Source organism: Coffea arabica, chromosome 8e (genome assembly GCF_036785885.1).
Source record: "Coffea arabica cultivar ET-39 chromosome 8e, Coffea Arabica ET-39 HiFi, whole genome shotgun sequence".
Classification (NCBI taxonomy): domain Eukaryota; kingdom Viridiplantae; phylum Streptophyta; class Magnoliopsida; order Gentianales; family Rubiaceae; genus Coffea; species Coffea arabica.
The window spans coordinates 45,747,933-45,760,600 of record NC_092324.1 but is presented as its reverse complement, the minus strand read 5'-3'; the positions used below and the strand labels follow the sequence as shown (position 1 = coordinate 45,760,600).

The window sequence follows — 12,668 nt, the reverse complement described above, 5'->3', positions numbered from 1 at the left end:
GCCTTTTTTGTACTCAATTGGTCATCCTTGCCTTCAATTGCCAACCCTACATTACAAAAACAACAATTTAGCTAAAACATTGATTCAAACCACAAAATCACACCAAGTTAACAAATATAACCTAAATATTGGGTTGCCTCCCAATTAGCGCTTTTGTTTATAGTCGTTGGCTCGACTGAAAAAGTTGAATCACTTTAGAGCATTAGAGAGAGATTTTCTCCCCATGGGTCGAAACTCCCGAACCAATCCACCATGTGGTGAACCATGCATTGATCTTCATAGTCCAATTTCCTCAAATGCCAAGGAGGAATATTAGACTTGTCATAGAGAGGCTCAACTTCACCTTGGAGTGGATTTTGCTTGTCTTTTCTGAATTGGCTCAACTTTTCACCATTTTCTTCATGGAATGGAGAATTTATTAAGCCAACTTCCATCCTTATCTTCTCCTCCTTTGTTCCTACACCATGAAAGTTAGTACCAAGGACATTTATAAATTTAACTTCTTCGATCCTTTCTTGGTTAACCTTTTCATCATATGGCATATTAGAAACAAGAGCAGTAGGCTCTATATTCCCTTCTTTATTATCCAAATTGAATTCCAATTCCTCACCATTAACCCGTAATATAAGCTTACCATTTTCTACATCAATTATAGTTCGTGCAGTGGCTAAAAACGGTCGTCCTAGAATAATTGGCATTCTCACATCTTCTTCAATATCTAAGACAACAAAATCCACAGGTATTATAGATTGTCTTACCTTTATGAGCACATTTTCCAAAATACCCATGGGACGTGTGATTGACCGATCCGCCAATTGCAATGTAATATTGGTAGCTTTTAGCTCTTGAAATCCCAATCTCCGGGCAACCGATAACGGCATAAGTGACACACTTGCACCTAAATCACATAAAGCATTAGAAAAATGCAATTGACCAATAGTGCAAGAAATAGAAAAACTTCCCGGATCTTTCAATTTAGGAGGGAGTTTATTCTTAATCAATGCACTACACTCTTCCGTTAATGCTATCATCTCATTATCTACAATTTTCCTCTTCTTTGACATGATGTCTTTCAAGAAACGTGCATAAGAGGGAATCTGTGTTATAGCATCAATGAAAGGAATGTTAATGTGCAATTGTTTAAACATTTTGAAGAACTTTTCAAACTCCCGATCCTGTCCATCTTTCTTCAACCTGTGAGCAAAAGGTATCACATTAGAATTTAATTTGGGATGAAGTGCATCAATATCAATGATAACATGATCATTTTGACTTTCTTGCTCCCCTTCAATTGCTTGCTTCTTGTCTTTTTCACCACCTGAATTTTCAAAATCGAATCCCTCAACCGTTTTACCGCTTCTAAGAATGATTGCATTGACATGCTCTCTCGGATTCACTTCGGTTTTACTTGATAATTCACCAGGGTTTCTATTGTTGATCACATTGGCAATTTGACCAATTTGAACCTCCAAGTTTCTGTACATCCCAGCTAATTGGTCCAACCGCCCCTCAACTCGCTCGAATCTATCCGAAGTCACCTTAGCAAGTTTTTCCACCGCGATCTCCCAACTTGGTTTAGTTTCAGCCTGTGGTTGCCTTGGTTGAAATCCCGGCGGATTGGTTGGCCTTTGTTGATTGCCTTGATCTTTCCATCCAAAGTTTGGATGATTTCTCCACCCCGGATTGTAAGTATTCGAGTAGGGATTATTTGGAGCATTTCGGTTGTAATTATTGACAAATTGTACCTGCTCAGAATCAATACACTCATTAATATCATGTTCACCTCCACAGAAAGAGCAACAAGCTACGTGTGCATTAGATGAACTTGGACCAACTCCACCTTGTCTACTTAGCAATTTCATCACATCATTCATTTGAGCACTCAGCATATTGAGAGTGTCCATTTCTATCATACCTGCGTGACGTCTCGTATTACCTCTTTCATTGGCCCATTGGTAGTTATTTGCGGCCATTTCTTCTATCAAATTCTGAGCTTCTTGGGGTGATTTACCCATTAAAGCTCCACCTGCGGCTGCATCAATGATAGTTTTAGTGGAGAAAGATAAACCATTATAAAAGGTTTGTATAATCAGCCATTCGGGTAGTCCATGGTGTGGACATTTCCGTAACAAATCTCTAAACCTTTCCCATGCTTCATATAATGATTCTCCTTCCATTTGACTAAAACCAGTGATATCCATTCTTAGCTTAGCAGTCTTACCAGGTGGAAAATACTTATTCAAAAATGCCCTTGATAAATCATCCCATGTGGTAAAAGTGTTAGGAGCATGAGAGTGTAACCACATTTTTGCCTTATCTCTTAATGAAAATGGGAACAACCGTAACCTTACAGCATCATCACTAACTCCATTCATTTTAATTGTATCACATATTTCTAAGAATGTAGCTAAGTGTGAGTTAGGATCTTCTACAGCATTACCTCCAAATTGAGATTGTTGAACCATTTGGATAAGTGATGGCTTAATCTCAAAGTTGTTAGCATTTACCGTAGGCCTTACTATGCTTGTTTGAGATCCTTGTGTTCCCGGTAGAGCAAAATCTCGTAGAACTCGCCTATTTGCTTCATTTTCAGCCATTTCTTCTTCAAATGGTAGTTCTATCAAAATTTCCTCTATCGGTTGCCAAATCTCTTGTTCCTCTTGCTGTTGTGTGTGCCTCCTTTGTCTACGTAGTGTCCTCTCAATTTCTGGATCGAAAGGTGCGACTTCTCGAGACTCCCGGTGCATACACTACAAACGGAAATAAGGGATATTATGCAACTTCAATGGTAAAAAAAAAAAAACTGATTATAATATAAGATTAAATATAATCTAAAAAATAAAGCTGTCTAAATTAATAAATATGATTAGACTCTAATATTGCCGCTCCCCGGCAACGGCGCCAAAAACTTGACGGGTTTTTACTTTAAGTGCAAGTTTAATTCCGAATTTACACCCGTTGGACTGCAAGTATACAGGTCGCAATTGTAGTACGAGATGTGTATCGGGTCGATCCCACGAGGAGCAATTTAAAACACTTATTAGATACTAATTTACTCTATTATTTAGACTCACAATTAATTTGAGCAGAAACTTCAGATTTTAATTCAACTACAAGAGTTCTTAACTAGATAAATGCAATTTCACAATAGGAGTAGAATTCACTAAATATTAAGATCTAGGGATGTAGATTCCACTTATGACACAAAAGATCTAAAATGAATTAATTCAACACTTGTTACTGCTCTTGTTTCACCAAGGATTCATTTCCAGAAATACCAAAATCACATTCTCATGATAATAATGGGTTAAAACAGATTAGTTTTTCCTAATCTCTTGGTAAATACTAAATCTGTTCTTATTCACACATGAAATGCAGATTTCATCCACTTGAATGTATTTCTATTCTCATGAATATACAACTCAAGTTCTACTTGTGTCATTCCATTATTTTTACCATTTCTCAATGAATAAAAATAACTATAAACCTGCTATTGGTGATCAAGCAACAACAAGTAATCCAACATACACAAGTAGATAAGTTAATACAAGACATAACAGGCATGAATAACAATCACTTCATATCATTTGGCCATAAGCTTCATCTACTCCCTAGATAAAGAAAATTAGCTACTCATGAATGATAAAACACTCATAACTTCATTAATGTAAATCATCATGAATTACAAATACAAACAGAGTAAAGAAAATCTTAGCCAAGATATGGTAAAGCCTTCCAAAAATCTCCTTTGTCTTGAACTTAGATGATTACAAGATGAAATCCCAATTGCCCCTTGCAAGTCCTAGGTAGAGAGAATATGTTTTTCTGTAAGAAGCTAAGCTACGAATGGATCTCAGACCTCTCCCCATATTTCTGCATAAAAGGTGGTAGAAATTCCATTCCTCTCACTTCATAATTTCCTCCACTCAGATTTTGTAAAAAGAAGTCAAAGATATGATGTTTCCTTTTGTCCACACTCATTTGGTCTTCTCTTTTATTGCAGAAGCATGTGCACCGAATTCCCTTGCATCTTATAGCTGGAAAGTGGTATGAACACAAGAGAATTGACTGAGTCAAATTGCAGAATTTCGGCTATAAAACGTGCCTACACAAAACGCGGCATAACTCGCGTTTTGTCTACTCGCGTTTTCACTCTGGCCTTATTTCAACTGCAATTTTCTCCATGATTCAGGCCGAACTAGCTTTTGTGCAAAACACAAAAGTTGTAGCCCTTTGAGTTAGCTTTCCAATGCTTTAAGAATCATCCAAATCGGAGCTTTGTGGCCTGAGATATGATCGAAATACTGTCACCTGTTCAAACCTCTGTTTTAACTTCCGACCACAGAATGCAGCTTCTGTATTCCAACGTTTTGCCCATGAAGATGGCAGAAATGGATTTCGATGTCTTCATACGAATTGTAGGTCTCTTTCTTAGCTTTAAAATGGTATAAAGATCACCTCAATCCGATAAGTGTAACTCCAGATATGGTCAAAATACTGAAGAGTGTCAAAACTGACTTGAAGTGCAATTCTTCATTTGAACGTTTTTCACTTCATTTTTCTTTTCACCACTTAATTTCATCACCAAATCTCTATTTTTCATCTCATTTGCCATCCTTTGGTGATTGAGTCATCATTCCTGCATAAAAATGAAGGTTTTACCATTAAAATCACTAAAAATGCAATATTATCCACTTTTACCAAAAATATATAATTTTACCAAAAACCTCTTTATTTTATTTATAAAACTAAATAATCAACTCAAAATTAACTAATAAAATGCACTTAAAAATACGTAAAATAAACTCTTATCAAATACCCCCACACTTGAATCATTGCTTGTCCTCAAGCAATATAAAATTCTAACCATCAATGATCCAAAAAAATTGAAAATAAACATATGTAGTATTTCAACTCCATTTCCTTGAATCAAGGTAAATAACCCTTATGTGATCTTTCCATTAAGTTCAAGTACTCATAATATCAAGCAAAGAAGAGCCAAGTATACCATAATTTTGCCAATTCAACTCAACTTCTTATTTTTATCCAATTTCGCAAGCAAGCAACTCCTATAGTCAATAAAGATGCTAACTAATCTCATGATCAACTTCTTATTTTTCTTAAAGAGGGATTTAATTTACTTTTTATTTATTTATTTATTATTATTTTATTTTTTTTATATTTTAAGGGTTAAATATTACTTAAGTTGTGAAAAATGCCTTTTGACGCGAAGATCAACATTTTTAGATGCAGATCCCCGGTTACTCAACATTTCACATACTCAAGTTGCTTTGCATACTCTTAATTCAAGTACCTTTTTACGCGAATGTCGACATTTGTAGATGCCAACCCCCGGTTACTCGGTATGAGAATCATTGGAGTAGAATAACCCTCTTTTTTTTTTTTGATATATATATATATAATAAAATTCCCTCTAAGAGTAATCATGAGAAGAGTATGACACTTATTAACCATATTAATTTCTTATCTTATAAGATTAGATAAAAAGAAGAATTTTCATCAAATATACAAAATGTAGGCATAATTTTCTCCACTTTACTAGATATACTTTCCTATAGATGTAAAAATTATAATCACATAAAAATCATTTCCAAATTTCATGAGAAAAGAAGTATCAAAACCGCATATATTTATTTTAAAAGGATAAGTGACAAAATTTTATTTAAGGTTTTGGAAAAATTTTGACAGAGTCTCCCCTTAAAAGTGGACTAAAACTCCCTGCCAGCAACCACAAGAAACACCATTTAAGCACAAGAATTATATCAAACACAACTAAAACCACAAGTCTCCCCTTAAAAGTGGACTAAAACTCCCTGCCAGCAACCACAAGAAACACCATTTAAGCACAAGAATTATATCAAACACAACTAAAACCACAAGTCTCCCCTTAAAAGTGGACTAAAACTCCCTGCCAGCAACCACAAGAAACACCATTTAAGCACAAGAATTATATCAAACACAACTAAAACCACAAGTATCACACATATTTCTCCCCCCACACTTAAATTACACATTGTCCTCAATGTGTAGGGAAGAAATGAAACAAAAGAAGAAAAGAAAAGAAAGAAGTACTCCCCAAGTCAATGGCTGAGATCCTTATCAGCCACTAATCACGAACCACTGTCAAAATACAAGTACCTACCACATAGAAAACAGAAAAATAAAATGAAGTTAAACATCTTAAGTTCCACAAGTTAAGATAATTAGGCAAGCAAGTTCATCAACTAAAGATAGCTTCTGCAGTGTGCCAAGTCAGTCATCTCCCTCAGCATCATCGTCATCCTGTGCATCACGATTGGGCGGTGGATGAATGCCCAAATGATCTTCAATTCGGCTTAGACGATTCCTAACGTCAGCGAACTGGAATGCAAAGTCCTCCATATGATCAAAAAGTCGCTGCCAATTAGTTTGTGGTGGAGGAGGAGGTGGTGCTGCAGTAGATGGTCCAGCTCCATCGCGACCATGTCTAGCCTTTTGTCTCCGCTCCTGAACAGGGCGTGGAATGTCTCCCGTGCCAATACCAAGGCGGCGAAGAGTAGTGATAGTCATCTCAGCACGTGGTGGAACATACTCCCGCCGCATGCCTTCCAACGGAACTTCAAAACGGGGGAAGATTAAAGTCAGTAGACGAGGAAATGAAAGTTTGAAGGAAGTTGTCTTACGCCTCGCCGTAGACCTAATGTGGCTGATGATGATGTTAGGCAATGAAATCCGAGCATATGGAGATGTCCGGTTATGGAACATGTAATCCAAGAAGTAGATATCGCTCTTGCGGACGTCCGTGTGCCCCGTCTTCTTTGGGATGACATTGTGAGCCATCATGTAAATGATAAGACGATGACGAGGTTCGAATACATTCGCCAATATGGTCTCCTTTCTGGTAGAGCGAAAAGGTTGGTACTCGAGACCAAACCTAGCCATGGCCAATGAAGGATCCCATCTCCTATTCGGGGGAACAAACTCCTTCTTCAAGTCTACTGGACGTCCGTCATCCATACACCCCAAAATAGCAGCCAAATCTTGCCGTGACAAGGTGATTCGTCTTCCACGCACCCAGGACTCAACTATTTCTCCACTATGGCGCGCCTTACTTTCAATGTTGGCGTAAAACTCGCGCACCAAGTCTGGGTAGTAATGGTTTGGAAGGGTGAGAATCGGAGCCCATCCTAGCTGAGCAAAAGCCTCTGAGATGTTGTACATCATCTCAACTGGTGGACTGACGTGCATCTCAAACAAAAACTCCAAATTAGCACGCGCCTCATGCCACTCCTGATTCCTGCGAGTATTGAACCTAGCACTGTCAAATACCGATTTTTCCGCTCCACGGGAGGTGCCCTCACCAGGTCGACGGTTAACTGGTGGAGGAGAAGGTGAATTCTCCTCTTCAGTCACCTCCATCTCTTCATTAACCTCCCTCTCCTCACTACTAGAGGATGAAAGTACCGCTCTTCTTCCCCTTGGCATAGTACCTAAAAAATATTTCAATTATCCACATGTACTACAACTCATTATTTGGCAACAAAAGTTCAGCATTAATCCAAATAACCTCAAATACAATTGCTCAAGTTCTAATCATTCAATGATCGTACAAGACATATTTTCTGCCTAAAGTTGCCCAAAATCACCAAATTACACAAGATATGTATCAATTATAATTTAATTAGTGAAAATAGGAACAATTATGATTATAACTATTTAGAATTAACAATAATAATATGCTTTTAGCTATAATCATGTTTAGGCAAAAATTAAACTAATTAACTCACCAAATCAACCAAATTACTCACTATACACAATGCACATGCTTAAACATCATCAACTAACCATTTTTAATCATAATTTAACATCACCAATGGCTCAAAAACATCCTAAATCCATTTTCCAATTTCCTCCAAATATAGCAATTGTGAAATTTTTAAAGCAATAATGACCAACAACTTGCTACATTTAAACATGTAAACATACTTAAACAATCTTAATAAGCATGAATAAATTCAAAAATGGTCAAATACATCATCAAATTTTCGACATTAAAAGATGTCAGATAGCTCAGGATAAAAAAAATATGACTTTCTAAAATCAAAAGATTTGATGAAGAAACTTACCTCAATCACGTAGAAGGATGTTTGGTGATGCTAAAAATGTCAAAAGCCCTATGAAACAACCACCAATTGACCTCAAATAGAAGAAATTAGAGTTTAAGAACCCTAACCTTTAATCCGTCAAAAACCTGATTTTAGGTGTTTTTCTTGGATTTTAATCGGTTAAAAAGGGTATATGAAGCTCAAAAGGTGTTGGGGTGATGATTTCTAGCAAGATTATGGAGTATAAATGAAGATTTGTGAGTTGGGTAGAAGAGAAGAAGGAAAAACGCGGCTGGAAAAATTGAGAAGAGAGGAAAAAAAAAAAAATTTGAAGCTGAAATCGCGTTTCTGAAGGCTATATTCAGACACAGAAAACGCGACTAAAAACGCGCCTTCAACTCGCGTTTTTGAAGTCGCGTTTCCTGCACAAATCTTGCAGGACTGAAAACGCGACTGTGTTTGAAAACGCGACTTAGAGTCGCGTTTCCGAAGTCGCGTTTTTGAGTCTTGATCCAGGCTTGAAAACGCGACTTCCATTAAAACGCGAATTTTGGTCGCGTTTTGAAGGCGCGTTTTCTGTTCTGCAGGTGCAGAATTGAAAACGCGATTCTGAGAAACGCGACTTGTAGTCGCGTTTTCTTTGAAAACGCGTTTTCTGCTTCGATTTTTAGCAGAATTTCAACTTTTGAAAAATTACAAAAGGTACCCCAATGACTCAAAATGCATCATAGATCATTTGTTTGCCAATTTTAATGGCTGGAACAAATGTAAAACATTAAAAACATGCATTTTACCCCTTTATAATGAATCAAAAACACCTTTAACGCAAATCGAGGGGTTGAGTTGTTTGATCAAAGTTCGCCTTTTTTGTACTCAATTGGTCATCCTTGCCTTCAATTGCCAACCCTACATTACAAAAACAACAATTTAGCTAAAACATTGATTCAAACCACAAAATCACACCAAGTTAACAAATATAACCTAAATATTGGGTTGCCTCCCAATTAGCGCTTTTGTTTATAGTCGTTGGCTCGACTGAAAAAGTTGAATCACTTTAGAGCATTAGAGAGAGATTTTCTCCCCATGGGTCGAAACTCCCGAACCAATCCACCATGTGGTGAACCATGCATTGATCTTCATAGTCCAATTTCCTCAAATGCCAAGGAGGAATATTAGACTTGTCATAGAGAGGCTCAACTTCACCTTGGAGTGGATTTTGCTTGTCTTTTCTGAATTGGCTCAACTTTTCACCATTTTCTTCATGGAATGGAGAATTTATTAAGCCAACTTCCATCCTTATCTTCTCCTCCTTTGTTCCTACACCATGAAAGTTAGTACCAAGGACATTTATAAATTTAACTTCTTCGATCCTTTCTTGGTTAACCTTTTCATCATATGGCATATTAGAAACAAGAGCAGTAGGCTCTATATTCCCTTCTTTATTATCCAAATTGAATTCCAATTCCTCACCATTAACCCGTAATATAAGCTTACCATTTTCTACATCAATTATAGTTCGTGCAGTGGCTAAAAACGGTCGTCCTAGAATAATTGGCATTCTCACATCTTCTTCAATATCTAAGACAACAAAATCCACAGGTATTATAGATTGTCTTACCTTTATGAGCACATTTTCCAAAATACCCATGGGACGTGTGATTGACCGATCCGCCAATTGCAATGTAATATTGGTAGCTTTTAGCTCTTGAAGTCCCAATCTCCGGGCAACCGATAACGGCATAAGTGACACACTTGCACCTAAATCACATAAAGCATTAGAAAAATGCAATTGACCAATAGTGCAAGAAATAGAAAAACTTCCCGGATCTTTCAATTTAGGAGGGAGTTTATTCTTAATCAATGCACTACACTCTTCCGTTAATGCTATCATCTCATTATCTACAATTTTCCTCTTCTTTGACATGATGTCTTTCAAGAAACGTGCATAAGAGGGAATCTGTGTTATAGCATCAATGAAAGGAATGTTAATGTGCAATTGTTTAAACATTTTGAAGAACTTTTCAAACTCCCGATCCTGTCCATCTTTCTTCAACCTGTGAGCAAAAGGTATCACATTAGAATTTAATTTGGGATGAAGTGCATCAATATCAATGATAACATGATCATTTTGACTTTCTTGCTCCCCTTCAATTGCTTGCTTCTTGTCTTTTTCACCACCTGAATTTTCAAAATCGAATCCCTCAACCGTTTTACCGCTTCTAAGAATGATTGCATTGACATGCTCTCTCGGATTCACTTCGGTTTTACTTGATAATTCACCAGGGTTTCTATTGTTGATCACATTGGCAATTTGACCAATTTGAACCTCCAAGTTTCTGTACATCCCAGCTAATTGGTCCAACCGCCCCTCAACTCGCTCGAATCTATCCGAAGTCACCTTAGCAAGTTTTTCCACCGCGATCTCCCAACTTGGTTTAGTTTCAGCCTGTGGTTGCCTTGGTTGAAATCCCGGCGGATTGGTTGGCCTTTGTTGATTGCCTTGATCTTTCCATCCAAAGTTTGGATGATTTCTCCACCCCGGATTGTAAGTATTCGAGTAGGGATTATTTGGAGCATTTCGGTTGTAATTATTGACAAATTGTACCTGCTCAGAATCAATACACTCATTAATATCATGTTCACCTCCACAGAAAGAGCAACAAGCTACGTGTGCATTAGATGAACTTGGACCAACTCCACCTTGTCTACTTAGCAATTTCATCACATCATTCATTTGAGCACTCAGCATATTGAGAGTGTCCATTTCTATCATACCTGCGTGACGTCTCGTATTACCTCTTTCATTGGCCCATTGGTAGTTATTTGCGGCCATTTCTTCTATCAAATTCTGAGCTTCTTGGGGTGATTTACCCATTAAAGCTCCACCTGCGGCTGCATCAATGATAGTTTTAGTGGAGAAAGATAAACCATTATAAAAGGTTTGTATAATCAGCCATTCGGGTAGTCCATGGTGTGGACATTTCCGTAACAAATCTCTAAACCTTTCCCATGCTTCATATAATGATTCTCCTTCCATTTGACTAAAACCAGTGATATCCATTCTTAGCTTAGCAGTCTTACCAGGTGGAAAATACTTATTCAAAAATGCCCTTGATAAATCATCCCATGTGGTAAAAGTGTTAGGAGCATGAGAGTGTAACCACATTTTTGCCTTATCTCTTAATGAAAATGGGAACAACCGTAACCTTACAGCATCATCACTAACTCCATTCATTTTAATTGTATCACATATTTCTAAGAATGTAGCTAAGTGTGAGTTAGGATCTTCTACAGCATTACCTCCAAATTGAGATTGTTGAACCATTTGGATAAGTGATGGCTTAATCTCAAAGTTGTTAGCATTTACCGTAGGCCTTACTATGCTTGTTTGAGATCCTTGTGTTCCCGGTAGAGCAAAATCTCGTAGAACTCGCCTATTTGCTTCATTTTCAGCCATTTCTTCTTCAAATGGTAGTTCTATCAAAATTTCCTCTATCGGTTGCCAAATCTCTTGTTCCTCTTGCTGTTGTGTGTGCCTCCTTTGTCTACGTAGTGTCCTCTCAATTTCTGGATCGAAAGGTGCGACTTCTCGAGACTCCCGGTGCATACACTACAAACGGAAATAAGGGATATTATGCAACTTCAATGGTAAAAAAAAAAAAACTGATTATAATATAAGATTAAATATAATCTAAAAAATAAAGCTGTCTAAATTAATAAATATGATTAGACTCTAATATTGCCGCTCCCCGGCAACGGCGCCAAAAACTTGACGGGTTTTTACTTTAAGTGCAAGTTTAATTCCGAATTTACACCCGTTGGACTGCAAGTATACAGGTCGCAATTGTAGTACGAGATGTGTATCGGGTCGATCCCACGAGGAGCAATTTAAAACACTTATTAGATACTAATTTACTCTATTATTTAGACTCACAATTAATTTGAGCAGAAACTTCAGATTTTAATTCAACTACAAGAGTTCTTAACTAGATAAATGCAATTTCACAATAGGAGTAGAATTCACTAAATATTAAGATCTAGGGATGTAGATTCCACTTATGACACAAAAGATCTAAAATGAATTAATTCAACACTTGTTACTGCTCTTGTTTCACCAAGGATTCATTTCCAGAAATACCAAAATCACATTCTCATGATAATAATGGGTTAAAACAGATTAGTTTTTCCTAATCTCTTGGTAAATACTAAATCTGTTCTTATTCACACATGAAATGCAGATTTCATCCACTTGAATGTATTTCTATTCTCATGAATATACAACTCAAGTTCTACTTGTGTCATTCCATTATTTTTACCATTTCTCAATGAATAAAAATAACTATAAACCTGCTATTGGTGATCAAGCAACAACAAGTAATCCAACATACACAAGTAGATAAGTTAATACAAGACATAACAGGCATGAATAACAATCACTTCATATCATTTGGCCATAAGCTTCATCTACTCCCTAGATAAAGAAAATTAGCTACTCATGAATGATAAAACACTCATAACTTCATTAATGTAAATCATCATGAATTACAAATACAAACAGAGTAA

The 12,668-nt window shown here is 36.8% G+C and overlaps 2 non-coding genes across 2 annotated transcripts; both read left to right on the top strand.

Moving 5' to 3' along the window:
- Nucleotides 1-2,103: 2,103 nt before the first annotated feature.
- LOC113705165 (small nucleolar RNA R71) lies at nucleotides 2,104-2,210 on the top strand. The gene has a single exon (XR_003451812.1). It is a non-coding gene; the product is annotated as a small nucleolar RNA R71 (small nucleolar RNA).
- An 8,858-nt stretch (nucleotides 2,211-11,068) lies between these two features.
- On the top strand, nucleotides 11,069-11,175 carry LOC113705164 (small nucleolar RNA R71). The gene has a single exon (XR_003451811.1). It is a non-coding gene; the product is annotated as a small nucleolar RNA R71 (small nucleolar RNA).
- Nucleotides 11,176-12,668: the final 1,493 nt, after the last annotated feature.